We start from the raw sequence: 15,251 nt of genomic DNA, 5'->3' as shown, positions 1-15,251 counted from the left end.
GATTCACTGAGAGAAATAGAGGATAGCAACATTATGACGACTTCTGCTTCACAGCAAGTTTTGCTTTATAGCGAAAGAGAGGACAGCTGAGAGCGACATGAGTTACGCATTATGATCATGGTCAGTTTTGCACTTTTGCTACACAGTGAGAGAGACAGAATTCAAACTAGGAAAGCCAGGAGCCCAGGAGAGTGACAACGGTAGAATGGGTAGTGATGATGGTCAACGACCGATGGTTGGGGTCCAATTTGAGCTAGGGTTAGGGATGAGTGTTTAGAGCTGGTGGAGGTGGGGTTCGATTGATTGATTTCAGAATTTAAAAACAAAACCAACGGAGCCTCTTTCCCCTTTTTCTTTTTCAATTTTTTCTTAAAAAAAAACCCCAAAACATTATATTTTGGAGATTTTGAAAGGCAAAATAGGAATGTTTAAGCTTTTTGAAGGGCAAAAAATGTGATTCAATTGACCTAGTTAACCTATCGAGTTATCTCGTTTACACCGAGTTGATCCTGAGTTGGTCGGGTCATACCGAGTTACTTGTTAATTGGGTCAGAATGAAAACCGGACCAAGAAAGAGGCTGGAATCACCAGTTTACAAGTTAACCTGGCCGGTTCAATTTGATTTTCCATACAATGCCCTTGACACATCTCCTTCGATCAAATTCTAGCTATGCATCCAAGCTCCTCCCATCTCCAGTTCGACTTCCAACCTCCCTGTCCGATCTACAACGGCCACCCTCCGCAAGCTCCAGTCATCACCCAACAAGGTGTATCTTGCCCCAATTTGCTTGTCCCAACTTCGATCTCATCGTCCCATCTCTGATCTGCTAGTACTCTATTGTCTTTGTCCCTTTCCTTCCCATTCTCGATTCCTAATAGGATCACAAAAAATGGGTCTGTGTAAATTCTCTCATATGACAAAAAAGTGAGCCTTCTCTAACATTGTAGCAGAAAGTTTGGGGCTGGAGAGATCTAGGCCTTCGCTGGAAGAGTTGAGAATTGTAGATACCTTAACTTAAAAAAAAAAAAAAAGATACCTGGCTTCCTGATATTAAATTTGATTTATTATTTTGCAAATATTAAATTATTAATATTACTAAATGATACAACTTATTATTTAAGTTATTACGAATAATATATATCTAAAATTAATTTTGATTCATATGTTCAAACCAAACATTTTTAATTTTATCAAAATTAATTTTAGAAAATAACATCTAAACATGATCACATTATAATATAATAAATTATAATCACAATCAATCATATTAATTAATTTTTTTATAATTAATTATATCCAACTGAAATTTAAATGGTCTAATTATTTTTAAATTAAATTTATAAATTTTAAAATTAAAATTGTGAACAAAAAGTCTTTGTTGCACCTTTTTAAATTAAGGGGTATTTTATCATTTTATAAAAAATTTAATGAAAATTAAGTCCCTTGAGACTTATAAAGCATTATCACATTTCATGAAATCAGCTTGTCATTTCTATATTTTGAAAAGATTTATTTGTCATTCTCCCTTATATTATTTTCTTAACAACAGCTTTACATGAGAAATACGATAGATATTTATGCTTTAACTTTTTGTTTTTTAAGTTTTTGTTAACTTAGACTCAACAAAAGTTTAGGCCCAAGAAAATCAACCGAATTTTGGGCGAAAAACCAAAAGGCATTATTTGGCCCAACAAAAGAACTCTACGAACGGCATGCAGTAAGAGACGACGTCGTTTAAATTGGCCTGATGCCGAACCCAATGCTCGAATCGATTCGAATTTTGCGGATCATAGCCGCGAAAACTCTGCCCGTTGAAAGCAGCTCATGAGCTTCTAAACTGATTCGCAGTCTGGCTTTCTGCATTTTGAAGGTATCACTTACTAGAACTTATTCGATATTTCAAAGTTTCTCCATTTTATTTTTCCGTGTTTGATTTTCTATCAAAAGCAAGTATCGATTTCGTTGTCTATTCTATCTCGTTGCTTCTCTTATATATGAGAAAATGGTGTTTATCAACTCCTAAAATATGAATATATTATTTCTTGGATTGCAAGAGCAATCATCACTTTGCTTGTAAGGTTTCGCCCTTGTTGTTACTATCTGCTAGATCAAAAATAATCTGTTTATTGCGACGTTACTTGATGTTTTACGTTAACTATGAGGTGATCATGGACTGTGAATGCTGAAGTCAAATTCATGGTTTTCGATGATGTGCTGTAAATTAACATTGCTTGATTAGATATTAGTCGTATGGTATTTTGAGTTATTCCACGATTTTCTGGAAATAAAAGCGTTTAACACTCAAATTCTATCATGTTATGGGGACATTGTTTCACTTGTTATTGGTCTTCCTTGGACTCTAACGAGGTCAACGAAATTATGATTCAGGATATTATTATAATTATAAACACGTATTTCTTCTGTTCCTATCTTGATTTTGAATTCATTATTGTCACGAGGCGTATTTGTGAGTTGTGACTATTATCACTGAAACGGTCAGTTGTTGCTAGTGCCATCTTCCAAGTTGAACGTAGAGCTTTATTTATGAACAAAAGGTTGTGAATCCATTGTTTTGGTTGAACAGCATTGTGATGGTTTTGTTTAGTGTGATTATGAATTTAATTGGGTAACTTCGTTTGGATATGCATATATGTTGTGTTGCTCTTTGATTGTCTTATACTTCGGAGGTGAATTACTTGAACCATCTCTACACAGCACAGCAAAATGCATGAGCCATTAGCAACTACCGTGACTGCAACTTTGAACGCAGAATTATTGCAGGCTTAGCAAGCATAAGTTAGAGCGAATCGTAAGTAGAATAATCAAGGACTTTGGTATCTAAAGTGTCACATATATGTTACTCTTCTGACTCCATTTCATACCTGTTCAGTTATCTTCTGGGGAACATTGGTAGAATTTTGTAATTTCTTTTCAGCCAATAACTACAGTACATGCAAATTTCTGAAAAAAATTTCTACGGTCTTCTGTTTCCATGGTAGCGTTGAAGGTGTATTTGAAAGAGCATATAAATTTATGTTCGAGACGTTTTTTGATTCTGCTTTCTTTGTTTCTCGAAAATGATAACTTATCTGAATATATGTTGTCGTTTTCTGAAGATAAATTGATGTTGGTCATGCTATGGAGTTTTGATTGCAAAAACGCGTCCAAATCATTCTTTCATTAGGAAATTAGCGTAGGTCTCATGCATTGCACATAATCTAAGAAATGAGCTATAGTATTTATAGCTTACGTATAGTGTGACTTATTAGAGTTTTTGTTTTATATATAGATTTGTAGATTAGATGATGCAAAGGATGCATTCCCATTTAAAGATTCCTGAAAATATATCAAGAAACACAAAAAAATTATATTCAGGATAGATAAAGAAAGTATGTTCTTCAAGAATGTTCATGGTTTTATTGCCGCAGTAATTCATGACTTAATGTTCTGGCAGAACAAAAATTTGTTCCCTAGATTACATGTAAAGCTGTTAATAGATATGAATGGTGATCTGATCAACAGTACATACTGTAGCTTTTGCACAGTTACTTTTAAACGTAGCCTGGAGGCAGCTTCTCAAGGACTTTCTTCAATCATTATTGAAGAATGTCACTACTTTTTGCATCCTAACGTTCTTAGATTTAATTATTGTTCATTGTAATTATTGTACTTTTGTAGTATTTAATGGTCCAGACATTGTCTCCTTTTATTTTTAGCCTCTTTCCGCAAATGTATTGTGTTTTACACCTTCACTGTCTAAAGAATCAGTTACACATGTGATTTTGGATTTCCTTAAGCAATGATTTTCACATATATGTCATTGGACATGTTAGCGAAGTTTTTTAATCTACCGATGCCTTTAACTCATAATATATGGTGTCTCTAAAGTGGGTTCCAGATGGACCACGTGAAATCTTTGATTCAAATTCTCTTATCACAAATGGAGTTGATTCTTATAATATGAATCTTTCTGTTGTCACAGAGATGATCGTATTATGGGTTAAATACATGGACCAACACTGATCCCATGTAACAGCTGAAAAGCTAATCCTGTAATTTTGACTGGTAAAGCTATTGATATCAAAAGGAGAAACTAGAAATGGCTAATTTGTGATGCATACCATGCTTGAAATAGTTGAGTCAAGTCCATAGATCATGTTAGTAGGAAGAAGAAATTCTAATTAAGGAAGCAATTTTATATTTATTAAGGTCGATCTGGAGGTAGTCATGAGTATTGTATTATGTCAGTTGTTTTCTTCTATGCAGAACCATCCATTTAGGCTTAGGCTTTTTAACTACATTCATAAGTTCTGTTTGCTTTGTCATTTTATGCTCAAATTTATAAAAAATGATACGTGGTAACAATCTCTTGATAAAGCTTTATGCTTGCGAACATTGCTGCTTGCTGGAGATCAGCAATACAACGGTATGTCTTCTGAATAGAAAAGGTTATATTTTCATGGAAAAATAGCAACCAAGGACTATTGGAGCAAATTTATATCAGTTAAAAATCACTTATTATTAAAACTTGAATGAGTATTTGTTAATTTAGAATAGTCCTTTATCAAGTATTCTTTTGGGTTTTAATAACAACTTATTTTAAATTAACAATAATCCATTCGATTTTTTTATTTATTTGAGTTTTTGATAACAATTGATGCTAGACTAATATAAATTTGCTGCAGTGATCTTTGATTGCTATTTTCCTTATTTTCATTTTCCCCAAAAATGGCATCAACCAATCAATGTCACAAATTCTGTTAAATAGATGATTTGAGATAGTAGCACCTTTTTTATTAACCACAAATATCTCTATATTGGAAATAATCTTATTTGAAGCATTATCAGATATTAAATATAGGTATCTCTATTAGTGAGGATTTAAATTTTAATTCGCCACATGGTGAGAGGCTAGCCTTTTTCATTAGACACAACGTCGTTGGTAAGATAATAGCACCTTTAACTTGCAGGGAGGTTTATACCAAGATATGTGGCCTGTTATTCAATGCGTTGGTAGCACAACTATGTTAAAAGTCACCAATCTTCAGGCCTCTCCTTGATCCATTCACTTGTACTTTTATTAAAGAAAGGGTTATAATTTAATTGCTCTTTAGATGTGGCACCTCCACTCGAAGACATGTTGCATCGAGAATTCTAAGGAATATTTTAATTGTAACTATAAAATGACAGATACAGGTCATTGTACGTCGCAAAGTCTTGCTAGAGTTGGTGTATTTTCTCAGTTACAGTTAACAAAATCTGGACCACAATTTCAAGGTGGTCCAGATGTTGGTAGGGGCACCGCTTGAATTTACCTACCTTTGTGTTGGCTGTCGGTCAGTAATTATTAGAAATGGTGCACATCTCTGGTTGCATTTTTTTTAAGCCCTACCCACTTGTCCTTTGGTTTTTTTTCTCTCTCTTCCCCCTCCTCATTCACAATGGCAAAAGCGAAGACGCATCCTGAAACAATTAATCAAGTGGTGTCTAATTGTTCTATAAATTAGATGGCTCGGGTTAGACATTTTTCATTTTCTTGTTAAATTTAACCGGAGCTATCTATATTATTGTTTGTTGTGCTGGTTAATAGGTCTCCCTCCGATTTTTTTTATCTGTTACTTTTGAAGAGAAGTTGTGGGTATGTGTGTGTATCATTTTAGAAGTTTAATACAATATTAATTGCTGTTTTCCCACTTACATACTTATCTTTAATTTGGTAAAAATATCAAAGAAAACAAAACTACATTTAATAGTTAGAAGTAATTTTAACATATTAATTACATTAACTTATGTGCAGAAATCTTAAACGACAGGTAAAAGAAATGGAGGGGGTAATTATGTAAGTAACAGATATCCAGGCCTATTGGGAGCACAGTGATTGAATATCGAAATTGAAGCACCTATTCAACGTTAAACACGAGTTTGTTCTGCTCTATGCTATCATAACTTGGTGTTGTCTGCAGTATCTGTGATTAGGAAGCTATAATGAGCATATTCATTTACATTGCAGGTTGAATAACCGGCTATACTATTAAAATTCACAAGCTAGACAAAATTTAATTAGAATTTTAAAACTTTGCTATGCCATACTTCGAACTTCTGAGCCAATTATTCATATGGTTACAATACTTGGAGCTTTAAGGCGAATGAAATGTAAACCAACTATCTGTCAACAAACTACATGTCAACAAGCTGGTTACCTGTAAATCGCACAGATTGTGGGACCTCCGTGATGGAGAAAAAGCTATTACTCTGGAGCGGTTAAAAAAAAAAAGGAAAAAAAAAAAGATGTGTCCATCTTTATCTTTTTCTTTTTTCATCACCGTACCTCTTTAATGTAGGAGGGGATAACATTAGCTCTTGCGTTGAACACTTCTTAATATCCCATTTTGCAAAGAGAGTTTTTTCCCTTTTTAGTTTTTACAAAATTGCTGTATTATTATTCTTATTCAATGATTTTTATTATATCTTTTTATATTATTTTAAACATAGAAGAATTAAGTTAAGTTCTTATATTAATTTTAATTAATTTTTTTTGTCATTTAAGGAAGCCCAAACTTTTATGTGTAGGATGGAAGTTGAAGTTATAATGGGGCATGTGGTTGAGCTCAAGTAAAATTGTTGATGGTAAGAGATGGCTAAACGGGCAAATTTCATTATATATATATATATATATATATATTATACTTGATATTTAATACTATCTCAGTCAATTTTAAGTATTGTTGGTTCAATTGAGTGTAACTTTCTCAATATAATATTTTCTTTTTATTTACAAAGTTCGAACTTCCGACCTTATACAACAAAATTGAGTCCTTTCTACGTAATTCAGCTACTATTGCTTTGTGGGAAGTTCATACTTTGAATGGCTGTAGTACAGTATGTTGGATGGTATGCTCGGCCCCTCATCTTCAATAGTTCAGCTGCAGTACTTGAATAGCTCGTCAATAAGATCTCCCTGAAATAAGATTACCAAACAATATGCTGTCCCTTGGCACACTAGTTTGTCTACTCGAACCATGGAAAAGAAAATAGACATGCTAATTAGTGCCTGACACAAGAGTAAGGTACTGTACATCCCAACATGGGGTGAACTTTTTTAAGTTATTGGGTATCTACTTTCCAATAAAAGCCCTGAAGGCCTCTTGGAATGTAACGTAACGTAACGTGGGCATTAGATTGATAGATTCCCTCTCGTTACTTGATCTCAATTTAAAAGATATGTTTCATTTTCATCAAAAAAAAAAAGAAAAAGATATGTTTCATTGATTCAGCGGCATGAGAGAGACAGAAAGCGAGGCAATGCCACAGAAATTGTTAACATAGGCCTATCAAAAGCAAAACAAGAGACCCGGCATCTTTGCATTCTAGATAAAGTTGGAATGCTACGTGGGATAATTGCAGCTTAGCATTCGGAGGATTTGATCACCAATGATGCGGTCGTACGGACTGTGCGTGGAATCCGTGTTGAATGTTGAGGAGATTCTTAGCTCTTGGAGAAGAGTGATGATTAATTGCCCTTGCCAAAGTTCATATTGCAGCACCACAAACACAAACCCAGGTTTGGTGGGTTGGGTGCAGGTTTCTGTATTGAATTATGGCACGTGACACGTGGAGGTGCCTCCACGTGGAAGTCACATGGCAGGGGGAACTGTGGAGTGAAGAAGATGCTGCTGTCCCGTCCTCACAGGGGGAGGTTTGGTGAAAGTCCCTTAATATAAGTACACGTTGATCTACTCCCTCACCACCTTTGACGTCGCTGGCAGTTACAGTAAGATAGTGACTACTCGGTGCAACCCATTGGCTGCTAGTACCAAGTACGTCTCCTTCTTTTTCCCCTTCACTGACTTGGTCCATATAGAGCAAGGAAGAAAAGCAGAGAAATAGTACCATATGGGACGCATTTGATAGTGGCCTAACCTTATGCTCCCACTAACCACCAATTTGCATTAACTTATATTATCATTTTTAACTTTTTACTCCCTTTCTACTCTTGTGGTATTACGTTGCTGTTATTGGTTATTACTCAAACTCTTCTGCTAACAATGCCTCAATTACTGACAACTCACAAAGATTTTTCTCAACAAGTGATATTTTTTGGGAGAGAGATTTGAGCAACTTGTATTCCAATAATTGAGAAAAAGGGTGAGGATAGAGGTTATCCCTTTTTACTCTTTTTGTTTGTTAATTGAACAGAGAACAGTTCTGCACAATGTTTGAAAGCATTGATCCTAACCCGCCACTGAATTACAGTCATGAAGGGCCCATTATTAAGGACAAGAGGTAGTACTATTAAGGATGAAGTGGGGTCACTCTGCGTTGGGCTATGGCCCACCAACTTAGCAACCTCATTGGATTTATGCATCTAAGGTACGTACCCCTAAATTCATAAAACCCCGTAGCATGTACCATGTACATCACGCAAGCGTCAACTTACGTCTCATCATCACCACCATCATCATCATCACCAATCCGGAACGCAAAACTTTGATGGGCCTGATAATTGCAGGGTATAAAATTTTTCGACCGGCATTATCAAAATGAGCGAGTACTCTATGAAAAAAGTGCCCCGATTGTCATATTTTCAAATGTTTCATTTCTTGTTGACTCACAGAGAAACAAAGAGTATCTCGCTTACATTATGACCATACCCCCATGTGCCTTCCATTCTGTAAAGAGATTTTCTTTTCCATTTTTTTCTTAGAAAAAAAAAACCAGATATGCAAGTGCTATATTGTTTGATATGAAATGGAATCACTATTTATATCCTTTTCCTTTGAACAGAATTATCAGGTCAATTAATCAGATAACTGTGTGGTTGTCTTAGATTCAAAATGATCTTCACTGTTTATGATCTGAATGAATGAGTGAATTAGTGGAATCGTCTTCTTGTAAAATAAGCTCAGTAAGAATTACTTTGCCTCTGTTAAAAGATTTGGAAGACCAAAAAACATGGAATTGTTGGTAGTTAGGGGGAAGGTGCAAGAGTTCTTAATGTATATTGATTGTTTTTCTTTTAGAAGCATTTGATTGATAAGGATGCACCACTTAGTTAAGAGGGTAGGAGGAGGGGGGCTTATATCTCCGTTTATACATGGTAAAGAGGGGTAGGAAGGGGGTGGGACTTTATGAGGGAATGATCAAATGTCTCTATCTTGAGGTGCCCCACATATCTCAGTCACGTTGTCCTCAAGCAGAGCTCTAGATGCCTATTCCATCTCTCTATCATTGCAAGTCCCTATCAGTCCTCTGTAGGCTCAAGAAGTGATCATTATCAAGATGTCCTCGTAACCCCACCCCACCTCAAGAGCTGCAATCATTTAAATTTTTACTTGGGCACCTTGATGTAAGCACCTACTCCATCAAATCATCAATCTAAACTAATCGTTAACTTTTCTTGATCTAACAATAAAGAACACTTATCAGGCTAGTTTGTCGAAATATTTGGTTATTGTCATTGAAATGCTACTTCTTCAACTGCAATCCTGTTTGACCTTAAACCTAGCTACCTCCATGTTTCACGGCTAAAAGTAAATTTAAAACCATTGAAAAATGCGCAGCAAATTGAATTAGACAGGCCAGATAATTATTTGAAACCCTGGGGGGCACCATATGTTTCATGCGGATAATACACCTAACATGTCAAGTTAAAGGTAACATTACAGCCTAGAAGTGGACCTACTTACGCAGCTAGTTCTGTTCTATTTGTCCAAATCGGACAATGATGGTTGATGTTTATGATGAGGCCATAGCGTATGGTGCTATCTTGTTCAGAGTGACGGAGTAAAATATTTGTTACACCTTCAGAAAGTTAGGTTTTGAGTTGAACGTATCTGCAACACATTAACAGCAGCAGGACCCTTTATCTGAATCACCCCTGCAATAGCTTGACAAATCACTAGTGGTGGTTACATTGATACTGAATGCTTGATCAATCACTTTCTGTTTGACTAACATAAGCAAAAGGAATTGCTTTTTTTTATCAAATGGTGCTAGCTAGTTGCCATGAGTGTGGCCTAATCGGATGGCATAGATTGAACGTGAACTTTGATGTATACCCATATTAGAGATATGTACTATGTACTGTTTGAATGGTGGAGGTTCCAAAAATGTCTGAGCGTGGGAAAGAAGCTGAGGATTGCTGTATTTTTAATGGAAAAGACTCGGTTTCTACACAGCATTACAAAAGCTAAAGAAAAAGAGACTAGCATAAAGAAACTGACCTTCCTTTGGCTCTCTTCTTTTTTATTTTGCTTCTAATTTGGATGGCTACTAGTTGGTAGGCAAGGCTTTTCTTGGCCAAGAATGTGACTTGCAAATAGCAATGCCTTCACGTGATGCCTTGGATGTTCTCTCTCTCTCTCTCTCTCTCTCTCTCTCTCTCTCTCTGTCTGAAAAATTACAAGTCCCAGATTTTTAATACACATTTGACTGGCTTGGACTTTTCGGCATGTATACTTTACCCTCTTCATTCGTATGTATGATTTTTTCCATTCCCCAATTACTTGATGCTTGATCTAGACGAAGAGGTACTTATTAATTTATCCCCTTTTGTAAATCCCATTAATTCTATCCCTTTAGATAAAAAAAAGTATTAATATATGCACCCACCTACCTAGCTATAATCATTATAAAGCGTGCTCTCACGCATTAATTGGATGATGTAGTTTATGGTCATACAATCAATAACGTTTATTATATGCTTTTTCATTTTAAGGTACCCTACACTTTGTGAACCATAAAAAGTCGTGGCATCCAGCTCAATACTTCACAATGGAGCGGACTTTCCGTTTCGTTTACAGCTTTCCCACCAATACTTGTTGCCTGCAAGAACTGGAAAAAAAGTATGCGTTCCAACCTTTCCCACCCACCCAATACCATATTAATTATTTAAAGTTATAGTATAATAATTAATCTAATGAAAATAGAAATCCAAAGCTGAAATGAGGACTTTTTTTCTTCTTCTTCTTGTTTTTTTTAAGCTTAAAGATGCTCTGAAAATGATAAATGTGATGATAAAATCTTCTTATTTTTCACCGAAAAAAAATCTTGTGAGTTTTCAATAAGGAGGGGCCCTTTAAAACAGTCTTGGAATCTACATATAATACATAAATTCTACAAGCCACCTTGTTAAGGTCCATATAATGCATGAAGTTCGATTAGTAATCGGGAAAAGTCACTAATAACTCAAGTGAAAGAGATTTGATTTTTCTTGAGTAAGGTTGAAGATTTATGAATTTTATATAAGTGTTTTGAAGATTAGACTGGATCGGATGGTCCAATCGCCACTCATTGATCAAGATGGCTTGGTTCAACTAATTAAACCAATCTTTCATTTGAATCAGGTTGACTTGATGGTTTTGAAAGAATTGAATTTGACCTGAAAACTAGAATAGGTCAACTCAGTTCAAAGGAAAAAATAATTAAAAAATTTAGGTTAAATCACTAAATTTGCATTTTTTTTTCTAATCTAGTTTTCTTCTGTTTTCTCTTCTGTTTTCTCTTTGGATCTCTTTATCTCCTGGCTCAGGTTCAATCTTTGACTTTTCCTCTAATATCTTCCTCTAGCTCTAACAATCCAGCTTTTAGCATCAAAATTGAAAGCTCATGAGTCGTGACATGATAGTGTGCCTCCAATTCTATGTTTTGCTTCAACATGTAAGTTTGTGTCTACATGCCTCTGCCTTTATCTCCAACGATCCAGGCATCTAGCCTTTGACATTGAGATCTCAAGCACCATCGACAAATTAATATTTATTTATATATTTGTGTTTATAAATATTTTTTTAATTTTTATGTCATCAGTTCAACCACCAATTTAACTGGTCGAACCATGAAAACTATGACCCGTTGCTCTTTTTAGTTCGACGTTTGGTTTGGGTTTCAAAACATTGCTTGATATATAGAAAAAATGATATTGAAAAAGTACCTTTAATTAAACTTGATGATACCCAGTGCAATCCAATATTTTTGGATTTTATTTAGATGTAGTATAAAAAGGTCACTCAGAGATCATTTTTCGGTTTATACTAAAACATATAATGGAAGAAATTTTTCATCATGAAATCCATCGAAAAAATTTATTTGCCATGGATTTTGTGATTGACACTTTGAAAATACGCGCCCCTTATATACGTGCCCCTTACATCTCACATATTTTAGTTGTAGTGTATATATATGTTAAGTTTGAAGCTGCCATATATATAAAGAATCTAACGATGTATACTTTACTTTGTTATACAGAAGCTTTATTTGGCCAAAGTTTAATTCTTTGACAGTGTCATCCTTCTTTCCTTTGTCCTGTTTTCTTCTCGCTATTATCGAAATCCACCCAATACAAACTACACTTTTTCGTAGAAAACATTCGTTTCTTTCCTGAACACTTACATTTTTACTCTCTTTCTCTTTCTCTCTCCACTTCCTCCATAACTTTATTTTATTTCCACTTAACGAGAGTTGATATCACACAGAAAGAAAAAATATTTATTTAATTTGTCACTAAGTGAAAATTTCCTTTTGATGGCTTAATTGATCGTCAATCAAAGAATATTTATTCATAGACATTGCGTGCACATATCATATGGCTAAGGTTTTATTTTGCTATTAACACTGATTGGATGCATAAACTAATTTTTTATACCTATAATCAATTGCAATAATTTGAAAGGAAAACTGATATGCTTAACTTATATACTTGAGGGATTTGTTTTTAATTAAATCAAGACATGTATATTTTGTATATTAAGTATATAATGTTAATATATAAGTCTTGTCCAATTTGAAATCATTTTGCCTACATTTAGTTTGAGCCTTAATTATTTATGATATACAAACACATACATAACCTTGAGTTTAGATTACGGCTAAGTGATTCATGCGGAACTTTAAATGTTCATATTATGCACATACACGCACAAAGTTAATAAATCCTTTCAATTCCCTTTTTCCTAAAAGTTTAATTAAGTTGCAGAAGAGTATATAATTGGTCATTCATAAAGCTAATCCCATCAAATGAGAAATAATAGGAGATATTCATTTCCATATTCAAGATTCTACAAGACAAATTGAACTCGAACTCTTCAGTACCAAGCCTTCCACACCAAATAAAACATAATAAAATATTTGAAACTGAGCCAATTTTGAGCTAGAGACTTAGGCAGGCTTGCATTCTTGGGTATATAGGAGTGGTGTAGAGTTTCCAAATCCATAACTTATTAATAAATTTAAGAGATAAATATAAGAACAAAAACATCGACAATGTTGGGAAATGTGGAATCCTTATTATTATATTCATAAAATCACCGGGCAGATACAAATCAGTTAGTTAAGGAGATATAAATTCTATCACTTCAAGGAAACACTGAAATTTAGATTGATATATAGATGTCACGAGATGGCCAATTAGGGCATATCCTTTTTCTAACAAAGCCATGTAACTGAGCTGTGAGGCTTACGTGTCTTCTTCTTTAGACAAATAAAGCCACTCTAATGCTATTAATTATCCCATAAAATATGCCACCCAACATTCCCAAAAGCAATAAATTACAGAACTCTTGTTCCTTAACTAGTTTCTTTCTAATATAAACAAATATAAATTATTGTGCAATGGGCTCAGGTTGATGAAGACGGATCTTTGCCTGCTTAGAAGTGTGCATTACTAGATACAATGTTTATTGTCTGGTTTGTTCTCCTAAAAGACATTATGAAAATATCCCACTTCTGATTGATTAATTAATTAATTGTTGATCGATGTTTCTTGCTTCTGCTGATCTGATCAAGTTTTGGTGTGTTGTGTGTGTGTTTGTTTTTTAATATTATCAAATTATGGGACATTGGGAAGGATGGGGGGCAGAGATTCCACTTCCTTTAATTGAAGAAAGGGATGGGGCATCCTTCCAACACCTGTGTTACCTTGACCAAGACTCTTGTGCCATTCTTTTCTCCCATACCAACTTCGTCTTCTTCAATTCATTTCCTTCTCTCTAAATTGATTAATTAAATATTTCTTTGAGGGGTTTTCTAAAAAGAACAAGATGCCAATAGATATGTATCCACTGGAGGCATCTCTACCTTCAATAAAATCCAAAGCTCATTCAACTAGCCCAGCCCCCAGCACCTTCCTTTTGCTTGCATCACACCGGATTCAGAGTCTTGTCCCCAACTCTACCATCTTTCTCTCCTCAGGAATCGTACATCTTGCATCATGGACAATTTAATCCCTCTCTTTCACTCTCTCCCCTCCTCTCCCTCTCCCTCCCATACACGCACAGCATGCATGTACACACATACGTCAAGGGGGAGACAAGCACAAGCGTTGTACATTAATGTATAGAAGAATCCGTATAAGGAAATCATGGAGATAGCAATATCTGTCACTGTCAAGAATTAAGGTGGAAATGTTGGGTTTTCAAGCGATCTGAATCATTAATAACAGCTAGGAGATATGTGATGAGAGTTTCTTTGTTAAAGGATGGTCAAAGGGAGGAGCGGCATTATGGCCTGTCAATCTTTAGAGGGGAAATAAAAATAATGAACTTCCTTTTAGTCATTATGTAACTTGCGGATTCTGTGCAGACTGAAATATAGATACCAACTTCTGAAATGAATGTGGAGAGAGAGAGAGAGAGAGAGAGTATGGACAAATGTCGATCATTTCATGACTTCGGTTAAGAAAGTTCACCTGATTTAGGTTGCAAATACAATCTTTTTGAGTACTAGTGTCATTTATGTACCATGGTCATGTCTTCCCCAAGCTCCTGATCATGTCACCAGTACGAAATAAGAGATTGTCGTATAAAGCATGTAATTCAACGCCCTGAGGGAGAAGTGTATATGTATATATTTTCTCTCTCTAAGATGCATTATATCTCAGACTTTGTTGTTGTTGCACTACTGCAGCATAAACTTAACGGAATCATTTGTACTTGTGCAATGCTGAAAACAGTGCCGGAGGAATTATTTTAGAAAAAGAAAGAAGCAATCAAGTCTTCTTATTTAGCATTAATACATCAAGAAGTTTTGCGTTTTATTAGCCTGGATCAAGAAGTTTCCCAGCATATTGTTTCTTACATATATCTTTATATGTATGTGTACATAGATGCTTTTACGTTTAAGAAATAAAGCAGTAAAAATGTTCACGATCTCTTGTATACTTAAGAAAATAACTAAAATTCCTGGCAGCTAGAGTGTCAGATGCATAGATAACTCTTCGTACATTTTAGTTGGCCTACCTTGTATCAACCAAATATTA

This window comes from Prosopis cineraria, unplaced genomic scaffold (genome assembly GCF_029017545.1).
Source record: "Prosopis cineraria cultivar Desert tree isolate PC_DT_omini unplaced genomic scaffold, ASM2901754v1 PC10, whole genome shotgun sequence".
Taxonomy (NCBI): Eukaryota; Viridiplantae; Streptophyta; class Magnoliopsida; order Fabales; family Fabaceae; genus Prosopis; species Prosopis cineraria.
Note: the sequence above shows the minus strand (reverse complement) of the source record.